General features: G+C 37.3%; 1 non-coding gene across 1 annotated transcript in view; it reads left to right on the forward strand.

The window, feature by feature from the left end:
• Positions 1–12,410, forward strand: part of LOC105048955 (uncharacterized) — a 45,279-nt gene that overhangs the window by 10,596 nt on the left and 22,273 nt on the right. The window contains exon 2 of the transcript XR_012142837.1: positions 3,419–3,550. This is a non-coding gene — a transcript (uncharacterized protein). The remainder of the gene's footprint in view (positions 1–3,418; positions 3,551–12,410) is intronic.

Genomic DNA, 12,410 nt, shown 5'->3' on the forward strand with positions numbered 1-12,410 from the left:
CAGAGGCTGGCCCTTCAGAGTTCATCAGGAGGTACACACCAATACAGCAGCCAGAGAGCAGAGCACCTCCTTCAGAGTTCAGATTGGCCGATGATCAGATTGAGCAGATTTCTCAGCGTGTGGCTTCCTTGCTTTCTTGTCAGTGGAGCACTTCTGTATTTGCACCGGGATCCACATCATTAGATATATCTGATCAGACCTTGATCCTCCATATCTCCACTGTATTTCAGTTGATCTCAGATCAGTCTATTCGGATTCAGCAGCTCGAGGATTGCATTTTGAGACTGACTGGGAGAGTTCTTGACTTGCAGGGGCAAGTCTTAGCTTTGGCCCATCCTCAGCCACAGGAGAGCACTATTGAGGTCACAGACCTTACTGCGGAGGCTGGCAGGCTCCGAGGTGCATTGGAGGGTGGTTATGAGTTTTTGAGGAGAGAGATCAAAGGCTCGAGTGAGCATGCATCTACTCAGTTCACTGCTCTGCTTCAGTCTGTTTCGAGAGCACTGAACATTCTTGATTCCATTAGGCTCACTCTTTCAGTCCAGTCTTTGGCCTCTCAACGTTCTCAGCCTCCAAGTTCATCTTGCCCACCTGCTCGTGCCAGCACCTCCACTCATGGCAGAGGCAGACGAGGTAGAGGCCGAGCTCTTGGCCGTGATCCATCTTCTCCCATCCCATCTCTGATACATCTGATTCTGATCCGTAGAGTCATGTAGATCCTTGTTGTTAGTCATGTCTGTTGTTCTTTCTAGGATCTATCTTTTGGGCCATGTAATGATATTAACTAGTTGACTTTTATGGAATATGTATTGAAACAACTATGGTATCAATTATCTTTTAATTATATATCTACTCTTTGTAATGATGTCAATCATCTCTTGATTATACATCTTCTCTTTGTTGCTAATTCATATCTATGGTACTCTATGGCACATTTTGTTTAATGTCTGTTGTATTCAGGGGGAGCAAACATTAATGATTAGCACAAAAAGTTTGAAGAAACACTAAAGAGAAATTGTATTCAAAAAGGAGGAGGAGTTAACAATGTTTGATGATGTTAAAAAGGAGGAGAAATTAAAGAAAAATTAAAGAAAAGTATCAAAAGCAAGATTATTAAATGACTTCAAAATACAATGAGTGAATTGCTAAGCAAAAGTATCAAAAGAAAGATAAATAAAAGACTTAAAAATAACATGAGTAAATTGGGAGAAATCAAGATTGCTAAATGAATAAATTGCTAAGCACAAAGCAAATGAGCAACTTTTAAAATTTCTTCTTAAATATGCTCTGATATGCTTTAAAATTAGACATGCTCTGATACATCTTAAAATTAGACATGCTTTGAAATACTTAATTGTTAAACCTGCTCTGATACTAAAACTAAATTAGAATGAGCAAATTTTCAAGAAATTTGAAAAACAAGCAAATGAGCAAATGAGATATTTTCAAACACGCAATTTTCAAATCCTAATGTAAATTCTGCTTTGCTCTGATAACAAAAATAAATTTTCTACTCTGATACCTATATCACATACTTAAATAAGTAAATTTTTAAATCATCAAGCAATAGGCGAATTACTTATGCAAATGAGCACATGTATCACATGCCAAAAGAATCAATCTTCTTTTCAAGCAAATGCACTTATAAGTTGGTAGAAAAATTCCTATTTATCTTTAAACTACCTATAATGCATTTCATTCCTTTAAAATTCATGATCATTGATTCATATAAATGCTTTTGTTCAAATATTTTGTCATCATCAAAAAGGGAGAGATTGTTGCTTCCTAGATTGATTTTGATGATTACAAAGCAGTTGAAGGGGTACTAATATTTCTCACTTGAAAAAATCTTTTTGCTCTTCAGAGGAAAAATTATAATTTTATCAAAACCCTGATTTGATGGTATCAAATGATAGAACAAAAGATTTGTGATTCAATGGTGAAAATTTTATTGATTTTGGACTTGTATTTTGAAAGATATGCATGTTTGAAAATCATGAGTCGACCCATGAGTCAACTCATGGCACATGAGCTGTTTGGCACGCAGATTTTTTGGCTTGGCACAACCTGTGAGTCGACCCATGAGTCGACCCCCAAGGCATGAGTCGACCCATGAGTCGACCCCTGCAATTTTTAGGCCAAAAATCACAGAACCTTATTTTCTGGTAATTCTCTGATGTTCTTCCACAGAGGTCGACCCATGAGTCGACCCCCAGGCATGAGTCGACCCATGAGTCGACCCCTGTGACGGGATTTCTCTACAACGGCTAGTTTTTAACCCGTTTTAAGTGCTTTTAATGCTCATTTAATATGGTCTAACGGCTCTTTTTCAGTCTAGAATATTTTTCACTATTTTCTAAAACTATAAAAGGTACAAAAAGGTGGGAATCAAGAAGAGAATTTCAAGAAGAGAGATTTTGAAAAAAAAATTTTCAAGCTAACTTTTCTGCCCTAAGCAAGAGCTCATTCAAAGCTTTGAAGAAGCCTTTAATCCAAGCTCACCAACTCCTCAAGTGCACATTCAAGTCTCCAACCACCTTGAGGAAATCCAAAAGGGTCTTCTTCTCTTGAGTAAAGTGTATTTAAAGTTATATTCGCTCATTGAAGGAGCTTTCTTTGTACTTATTTGTGCTATAAATTGTTATTCCAAGTTTGAGTGATTGTTTTTATTTTGGAGGGGTTCCAAAATAAGAAAAGGTTGATCCGAACCTAGAATCGGAGTGTACTGGGTTGGCTTGTACCCGAAAAATAAGTGGTCTAGCTTGGGATAGCTAGAGTCGGAGTTTCCGACGTTTGTATTCGGGTTAAATACAAGATTAGTGGATTGAAATTCTCAAGTAAGAGCTTGGGGAGTGGATGTAGGTGCAAGGTTGGCATCGAACCACTATAAATCCTTTTGTTTGGTGTGTATCTAATTGCTCTTCTTTATCTCTTTATTATTCTCTTGCATCCTTGCTCTTGCTATTAGTCTTGAATTGATTCTTCTCACTCTATCTATTAAGCTTTGTCAAACATTTCTCACAAGTCATAAGTTAAGTTTAAAATTTTTAGAAACCCAATTCACCCCCCCTCTTGGGTTGCATAGCTGGGCAACACTTAATATTTATAGTAACCAAGCTCAAGTTAAAATCCAAGCTAGTTTCTATCAAAAAATTTTTAGTAATACAAAAAACACAGTCAAAAAAAAGACAGCAATCGTATGGCTCATAGGAGCACACGGTCCAATGCCAAATACGACCTAGAGCACAAAAAAATTGCTTGGCTCACACAACCATACGCGTGGTGCACAGGGATGCCGTTCAGTCCATGCACGGTGCATAATAATAAATGATGCATGGTCCATACGCGGCTCATCAGAACAAGGCCACGCAATCTACATCACGGCTTATAGAGCTAACGCACTGGTGCGGGCATGCAGATGCAGGCGCAGCTTAAGCAGATGTGTGGGTGCAAAGGAAACTTGGGCGTGGGCATGCAGATGCGGGTGCAGCTTAAGCGGGATGCGGGCGCAGGTTCATGCAGTCCGAGTGGGCTTGTGCATGGGCCTGAGGTATGGTTCTCACTTGGGATGCTAATAGAGATATAGAAAGAGAGAAGGGCTAGGGTTTTGGGACACCACATCCAAAATAGGAAAGGAGAAAGCATGAGGATTCTACAGATTTGGTACAGTTTGTTGGGAAATATATCCTAAAAGTCAATCGTCAACCTATTGACGGTTGAGCAACCTTATATTATAATTAATTTATTAATAAATAAAATATATTTTTGATATTTTCATCACAAGTTTTCATCTTCTAATGAACTCCGTTGTTGTGATGAAGTCCTTAGGACTATTTAGGTTCGATAAAGAGAGAATTTATCGATTAATCCTTAAAACTATTCACGACCAAATGATAGGCTGTTAATAAGGACGACAGCTTCTATCAAGCATAGGTCGCTGTAGGCCATATGGGTTGGTTGTCCTCCTAACCAAGAAGTGTGGAGACACTGGTATGGCATACAGGTAAGATGTAAGGATACATCATTATTGAATGTGACCAACTTCAGAGTATTCTGCTATCGAGAATGTCTCTGATGGGATATAGGTATAAGTGTCCCTTAGACCTGAGATCGCCTCAGTGACTTGCAAGCAACTCACTGTGCTTTGGTACTGGACTAACTGAATTGCTAATTCAGTGATGGAAGACTTCTGGGCACAGTCAAGTACTTGCAAAGTCAGAGTGTGATCGAGATGGGATTGACCACTCCAAGAGTTGGAGAAGAATGAGTCGCTGTATTTCAATTTTGTAAAACCTTGGCCAGGGTAATCCATCAAATGGATTTGATATTTTGAAATACAATGTGGACAACCTGATCAGAGTTGATAGTTGAACTCTGAGGTATCCTATAAGCATTTTGGTCAAGGAGATGAATTATATGAAAACTATATCCGCATGGGTTCTAAGGATGTTGTTCTACACATTCGACCTATCCGACCGTTGAATACCATTGCTAGATGATCACTTCGATTGGTATAAAAATTTATTCTTGTACTACTGACTTAGATTCAGACCTATGAGATCACACACATTAGAGTTCATGATTCAATCGGATGGTTGATCAATGATTAAGAATCGTTCTAGGGTTAAACGATCAATACGATTGACATTTAACCTAGTGCAAGTGTTACAGGAGGATCGATTAGCAATTTAATTGCTAATTGGCTTAATTTGATTAAGCCAATAGATTGAGATTAAGTCTAATTGAATATAATTTAATTAAATTTAATTTGGACTTGAATGGATCAAGTCTAATTGGTTTATTGGATAAGCCAAGTACAAGAAAAAACTAGTCCTAGTCCAATTAGGACTTGAGTCAACCTAATTTCTAATTCGATTAGAAAACTAAATCAGATTTAAATATAATTTAATCTAATTAAATTAGATTCTTAATTGGGTTAAGATCTATTTTAATTGGGTTGATTTGGTTTTGGTTTGATTTGATTTGAGAAATCAAATTTGAACAAGTCATAGATTGAATCTTAGTAAGACTAGGATTCCACCTTGCGCCACCTTAGCCCCCACGTCCACTGTCTCTTATTTTATACTACAAAACCTTCTCTCCCAGGCCTTTACACACATCCAAAGTTTTTCACTCTTTTTCTCTTGCATGGAATGTGGTTGTGTATAAAGTCAAAGTAGGAATTAGTTTGGATTTTAAATTCTATGAGATAGAATTTTAGGAAATCAAAACTCTTTCCTTAAGGCACTGATTTTATTCAAATTTTTTTTGAGATTTTTATAGATTTTATGACACATATTGTACACCCTTTGCTGGTGGTCCATGGTAGAAAAAGAAGGAGGGGGCATCCAAGAGTTGGGCACCACTTGTCTTGCCCTGTTTGGATTTTTCTTGACTAGGTATTTGACCTAGACAAAGATTCTTCATATCTCATTATTTAAGATAAATTTTTTCTTAAGATTTTGTGGATTATAGAGCATTGAGAGACCTTTGGGGTGTATAAATTAGGGACAAAGAGTGTTGGGGCGTGGAGATATAATAGACACAAAACTAAGTGTCTAGGAGAGAGCAAAGAGAAGAAGAAGAGGGTCTTCTTCTAGGATTGTTGAGTTCACCTCTTCCCTTCCTCCATCTATTAGTTTTCTAAGAGTGTCTCACATCTAAAACTCCTTCTCCTACTTTTCATCTTTGGAATAGTTCAAATCAAGAAGAAGAAGGCATTTAATCGACCATCGAAGAAGGATCAGTACAGTACTAGCATACTGTGCTGATTTTCTGGATCAGAACTTCTGATCGTGATTCGTGAGCTTGTGTGGATGACTCCTAGAGGCCGGACATATGTGTGGCTCACAACATCATTCTCAAGTCTGGATTAGCAAAGTTAAAACGTCTAACTTGCAAGGTAATAGATCTGATCTATTATATTTTACATACATTAGATGTAGTATAGAAATATATTGATATGATCAACATGTAGTTCTTGCTCTTCATATTTTAATTTTTAATTTAATATCATATAATAATCATGTAATAAGATCTTAGATCTAGAGATTTTATAAGATAAATTTTGATTTTATAAGATAAATTTTAATTTTTTGATTTTATAAGATAAATTTTGATTTATTTTAGTCTTCCGCTGCCTGATCTTGAAAAAGTTTCAAGATCTAACCCTGAAACCCTAGATCTGGTTTTTTCAATTGGTATCAGAACTTAGATTATTTATTATATGATTATTTATATATTATTAGATTATTTCTTAGATTAGATCTAATTTATAATCTGATTGTTAAATTTAAAATTAAAATTTTTAGATCAATCATGAACTGTAGGTTGTCCTGCTGTAAGGTTTATCCCTTACAGTGCAAAGGTTGTCCTAGTTCATATAGATCTATCTTTAATCATAAATTTATTAAATATAATTTAGATTAAATTTATAATTTATTAGATTTAAAAAATATTTAAATCTAAAATAAAATCTTTTTATTAATTATTTTTGCGTAAAGAACCATCATATATTTGTCTGAAAAATTTATGCAGTTTAAAGTTAAAATTATTTCAATTACATGAATCTGTTTAGATTACATCTAAAGTAGTTTCATGCTTATTTCACTTGCATTTTGATTATGAATCAAACATGCAACTTGATTGATAGAAACATGTTATAAAAATATTTTACAAATATAAAAATTATTTTTGAAAAGTCGAACTCCAACCCTCAACCCAAAACTTAATTAAGAATTAAGAAGTTGTTTGATTAGATTCTAGGATTGTGAATTGAAGAACCTAAGACACAAACCATAACACATCAGGTTAATGGGTTAGTGGGAATTAGGTACATTAATTGGGTTAGACCTAAGGTTAGATTAAAGATAGACTTAATTAGAGAATTGACTAAATCTAATCAATTATTATCTTAGATTAGATCAAAGATTTTTTAGATCAATTACAATAGTTGTAGTTGGTTAAGTCCATGTCTTTAACGAGAACCAAATGGACTTGATTCTTAGCTAAGCAGTCTAGCACTAACTGTTAGGTTGATCTAATTAAAACTAATTAAACTAGTTGGAGACTAAGGTAAATCAGACTGGTGGTTTTTAATTGGCAGCTCACTTACCTGATCATTTCTGATGGTGTCTAAGGCAAGCTTTGGCAGATCCTCCCACCGATCGAACTTACCTAGCCTCTCGATAAAATTATGTTTTGATCGGATCACTTGACTATTTGAACTGACCCATGTCAGCTAGGTAAATCAGTGTGACTGATTTAGGTACTCCTAGACCAGCCCTTTTAATGGTCTCCCTTAAGCTGATTTGGTGAAGCCAATGGAAGGATCATGATAAGTTAGTTCATCTGACCTCCTCCTCTAAATCAATTAAATCTTCTAAAATTATTAAGTTCTTAAAATGAAATGATTATGGTGATAACTAGATCATAGCCTCCCATTAAGTGGATGATAATGGGTCCATCAGTTGGATAATCATTGGAGGTCCAAAGGCCTGGTGCTTATCGGCTAATGAAATTGTCATTCATAATATGATTTTTTGACTGCATCTTTCTAAATGGTGGTTAGGTTAGCCAACCAAAGTTGGGCCTAATCATTCATTGGCTAGATGAGCCAAGTATGGTCATGTTAATGGTTGGACCTAACCAAATCTTTTCAGTGGAGGCCAAAGCCTACTGATTAGGGACTGGAGCAAAATTAAAATTATTAAAAATTATTTAAAAAAATAATTGATTATGAACCTACCCTTAGATGTACATGGGTTGGCAAACCAAAGTTGGGCTTGTGTGCAGTCTAAGTGAATTCAAGTACCCACTAAGGAATTAGGATAATTTCTCGAATTGGAGGTAGAGACTACCAATTCAAATAAAATAGTGGAAGAAATCTTTTGATTAAAGTCCAAACCTTTAGGTTTAATGAATCAATTACTAATTAGATTATGATTTTTCTTTGTACAGATATGGCCACTTTTCTATCGCTCCGATCATTGTTGGACAATAAAATTTGGTGGGACCCAACTTCAGTAGCTGATACCGAAAGTTGAAGATAGTTCTGAAGTATGAACGGATCCTATATGTAATAATGGATCCTGCACCTGAGAAGTCAACTGTCAATGCACGTGGAACAGTTAGAGACACTTACCAGAAGTGGCTCAGTGATCGGACCACAGTGCGCTGCATCATACTAGCTGCCATGAGCAACGAGTTCAGTCGCAGATTTGAGATGGCTCAGCCAAAGGATATGCTTCAAGTGTTGGAGGTTGCCTTTGGCACATCCGATGACGTAGAGAGGCACAAGACTAGTTATGCCATCTTCAATGTCAAAATACGAGATGGTGCCTCTGTCACTGATCATGTATTATACATGATCGAGCTGATGGAGTATTTGAGCAAGCTCGGCTTTCCTTGCATGAGCAGCTTGGGAAAGATGCAATACTGAACTCGCTGCTCTAGTCTTATCTCCCATTCCTCACTCATTATAGAATGACAAAGCCTGAAGTAAACTACCATGGGTTACTGGGGTTGCTTCGGAACTTTGAGAAGGATCACCAACTCCATAAGGAGTCGGTGAACTTAATGGGAGATTCATCTTCTGATTCTCATTCCTTTGAAAAAGAAAGAAGAACAAGAAGAAGAAAGTGAAGAAGGTGCAAGTTCAGGCTGGGACATCAGGCAGGGCCAGATAAAAAAGATCAAGCCCGATAAGAGTCAAGCTGAATGCTTCTTTTGCAAGAAACGGAGGCACTAAAAGAGAAACTATCCTCAGTACATTGCCTCCCTGGATCCGAACAGGCAGAGAAAGAAGCAAGCTATTGCTGGACAAGGTATTTATATGATAACTCCTTGTAATTTCTCTATTTGTGATATAACTGACTGGATATTGGATACCGGTAGCCCTTACCATATTTGCAATTCATTGCAAGGGTTGTAGGTCAGTAGGAGATTCGAGCAAGACGAGAGGTTCCTGAACGTTGAGATGAAAGATCAGTTTCAGTTCTAGCATTAGGAATCTTGAAACTTGTATTTGAGTCCCATACCATTATTCTCAATGATTGTCATTTCTGTCCCAATTTCTTTTTAAATATTATTTCTGTAGGCCTTCTGGCCAAAAATGATTATGAAATTTCAATAAAGAAACAAGTTTATAATATCATTGTGAATGGTGTTACTATTTTTTATGGACATTTGAACAATGGTGTGTATATGTTATCACAACCTGTTAATGTAGCCTATTCTACAGGCAAGCACCCTAGATTAGATAGTGTATCAGATATCTACTTATGGAACTATAAGCTAGGTTATATAAACAAGAACAGGATAAATAGGTTGACTCAAGAGGGTATCCTCGAAGTCAATGATTGTGAATCACTTCCAACCTGTGAGTCCTGTTTTCTTGGTAAAATGATCAAGTCACCTTTTACTGAAAAATGTGAGAGAGCTACTGAGCTCTTGGGCCTAGTACATACTGATGTATGCGGGCCCATGAGCACAAGTGCTAGAGGTGGATATTTCTACTTCATCACTTTCACAGATGATTTATCTAGATATGGATATGTTTATCCGATGAAACATAAGTCGGATTCATTTGAAATGTTCAAACGATTCTGAAGTGAAGTAGAAAAATAAACTGGGAAGAGTATTAAAACTCTTCGATCTGACCGAGGAGGGGAATACCTTTCTGATGAGTTTCTCACATATTTAGAAAAGAATGAGATTCTCTCCCAATGGACTCCTCCAGGAACACCATAAAATCAGACTCTGTTAGACATGATCCGATCCATGATGGATTTTGCCAGCTTGTCGATATCCTTCTGAGGATATGCACTCGAATCAATCCGTTATCTATTAAATAGGGTTCCAAGTAAGTCTGTAATTTAGACTCCATATGAGATATGGATAGGGCATAAGCCAGTACTTTCACACCTTAGGGTCTGGGGGTGCCCGACCTATGTCAAACGGTTAGTTACAGATAAACTCGGATCTAGGTCTGACAAATGCACATTCATAGGATACTCCAAAGAGATCAAAGGATATTTTTTCTACCATGCTAATGAACAAAAGGTGTTCGTCAGTCTTAAGGTAACTTTTTTAGAAAAGAAATTTCTTGATGAAGGAACCGTTGCCTCTAAGGTTAAACTTGATGAAGTTCAACAGGTAGAAGGACCGACACCAATAGCTGAACCTAAGTCAGATTTGATTAGATCAGATCTGAAGCCGAATGTACCTGCACCATTAAGGCGATCCGGTAGAGTACCACATCAGTCGGATAGATACTACGATTTTTTGGTTTGGGACGGTGATCCCATTGAACTCGATGAGAATGATGAGGATTCGATCACCTATATGGATGCAATGCAGAGATCTGATTCTGAGAAATAGCTTGAAGCCATGAAATTCGAAATAGAGTCTATGAAGATCAACGATATATGGATATTGATTGACCCACCTGAAGGGGTTAAACCCATTAGGTGTAAATGGGTCTTCAAAAGGAAGAGGGGCGCAGAAGGAAAGATGGAGACCTATAAAGTCCATCTGGTTGCCAAGGGATATCATCAACATTATGGTATTGACTATAATGAGACATTCTCCCCTGTGGCAATGCTCAAATTTATTCAGATAATGCTTGCAATAGCTACCCATCTGGATTATGAGATCTGGCAGATGGATGTAAAGATAGCTTTTCTGAATGAAGAGCTAACCGAAGAGGTGTATATGATACCACTTGAGGGTTTACATCCACAGATGAGTCCAAGGTGTGCAAGCTTCAGAGATCCATTTATGGATTGAAGCAAGCTTCTCGGAGTTGGAATATGTATTTTGATAAGGTGATCAAAACATATGGCTTCGTTAAGAACGGAGAAGAGCCCTGCATCTATAAATGGGCAAATGATCCAGTTGTAGTATTCTTTATCTTGTACGTGAATGACATTCTCTTAATCGAGAATGACATCGCCGTCCTACAGAGAATAAAAATTTGGTTGTCATCGCAGTTCTTCATGAAGGATTTGGGTGAAGCATCCTACATCCTAGGGATGAAGATCTATAGGAATAAATCTAAAAGGATGCTTGGGTTATCTCAATCTACGTACATAGATATTGTGCTGAAGAGGTTCAGTATGGAGAATTTCAAGAAGGACTATCTATCGATAGGCCATGAAATTTCTCTCTCTAAGAAGGATTGTCCAACAACTCCTGAAGAGAGAGAGCGTATGAGTAGAGTCTCATATGCTTCGATCGTGGGATTTATCATGTACGCCATAACATGTACAAGGCCAAATGTGGCATACTCACTAGGAGTAGTGAGTAGATACCAATCTGATCCTGAAGAAAATTACTGAAAAGTGGTTAAAGCCATCCTCAAGTATTTGAGAAATACTAAGGATCAATGGTTGATTTATGGCGAGTCAGATCTGAAACTTGTGGGGTTCACAGACTCCAGCTTTCAATCTGACCATGATGACAGCAAAAGCATGTCGGGTTATATCTTTACTCTGAATAGTGGAGCCATCTGCTGGAAGAGTTCCAAGTAGCATACAATGACAGACTCTGTTTATGAGGCAGAGTACATCGCAGCATCGGATGCCGTGAAAGAAGCTGTGTGGCTGAGAAAATTCATCACCGAGCTCAGAGTAGCACCCTCCCTTGATGGTTCGATCCTGCTCTACTGCGACAGCACTGGTGCCATAGCTCAGGTGAAGGAACCCAAAGTACACCAGCGGACGAAGTACATTTTGCGCCGCTTCAATCTGATTCGAAAGATCGTGGATCGAGGTGACGTCAGCCTTCAGAAGATCGACAGAAAGAAAAACTTGGCTGACCCCTTCACTAAAGCCCTGGCGATAAAGGAGTTCGACAATCACAAGTCGAAGATGGGTATTAGATACTGTGTCGAGTGGCTTTAGGATAAGTGAGAGTTGTTAAAAAATATGTTTCAAAAGCTAATCGTCAACCTGTTGACGATTGAGCAATCTTATATCATAATAGATTTGTTAATAAATAAAATATATTTTTGATATTTTTATCACAAGTTTTCATCTTCTGATGAACTCCGTTGTTATGATGAAGTCCTTAGGACTATTTAGGTTCGATAAAGAGAGGATTTATCGATTAGTCCTTAAAACTGTTCACAACCAAATGATAGACTGTTAATAAGGACGACAGCTTCTATCGAGCATAGATCGCTGTAGGCCATATGGGTTGATTGTCCTCTTAATCAAAGAATGTGGAGACAATAGTATGGCATACAGATGAGATGTAAGGATACATCATCATTGAACGTGACCAACTCCAGAGCATTCTGTTGTTGAGAATGTCTCTAATGAGATATAGGTATAAGTGTCTCTTAGACCTGAGATCGCCTCAGTGACTTGCAAGCAACTCACTGTGCTTTGATACTGGACTAACTGAAT

This window comes from Elaeis guineensis, chromosome 7, assembly GCF_000442705.2.
Source record: "Elaeis guineensis isolate ETL-2024a chromosome 7, EG11, whole genome shotgun sequence".
Lineage (NCBI taxonomy): Eukaryota > Viridiplantae > Streptophyta > Magnoliopsida > Arecales > Arecaceae > Elaeis > Elaeis guineensis.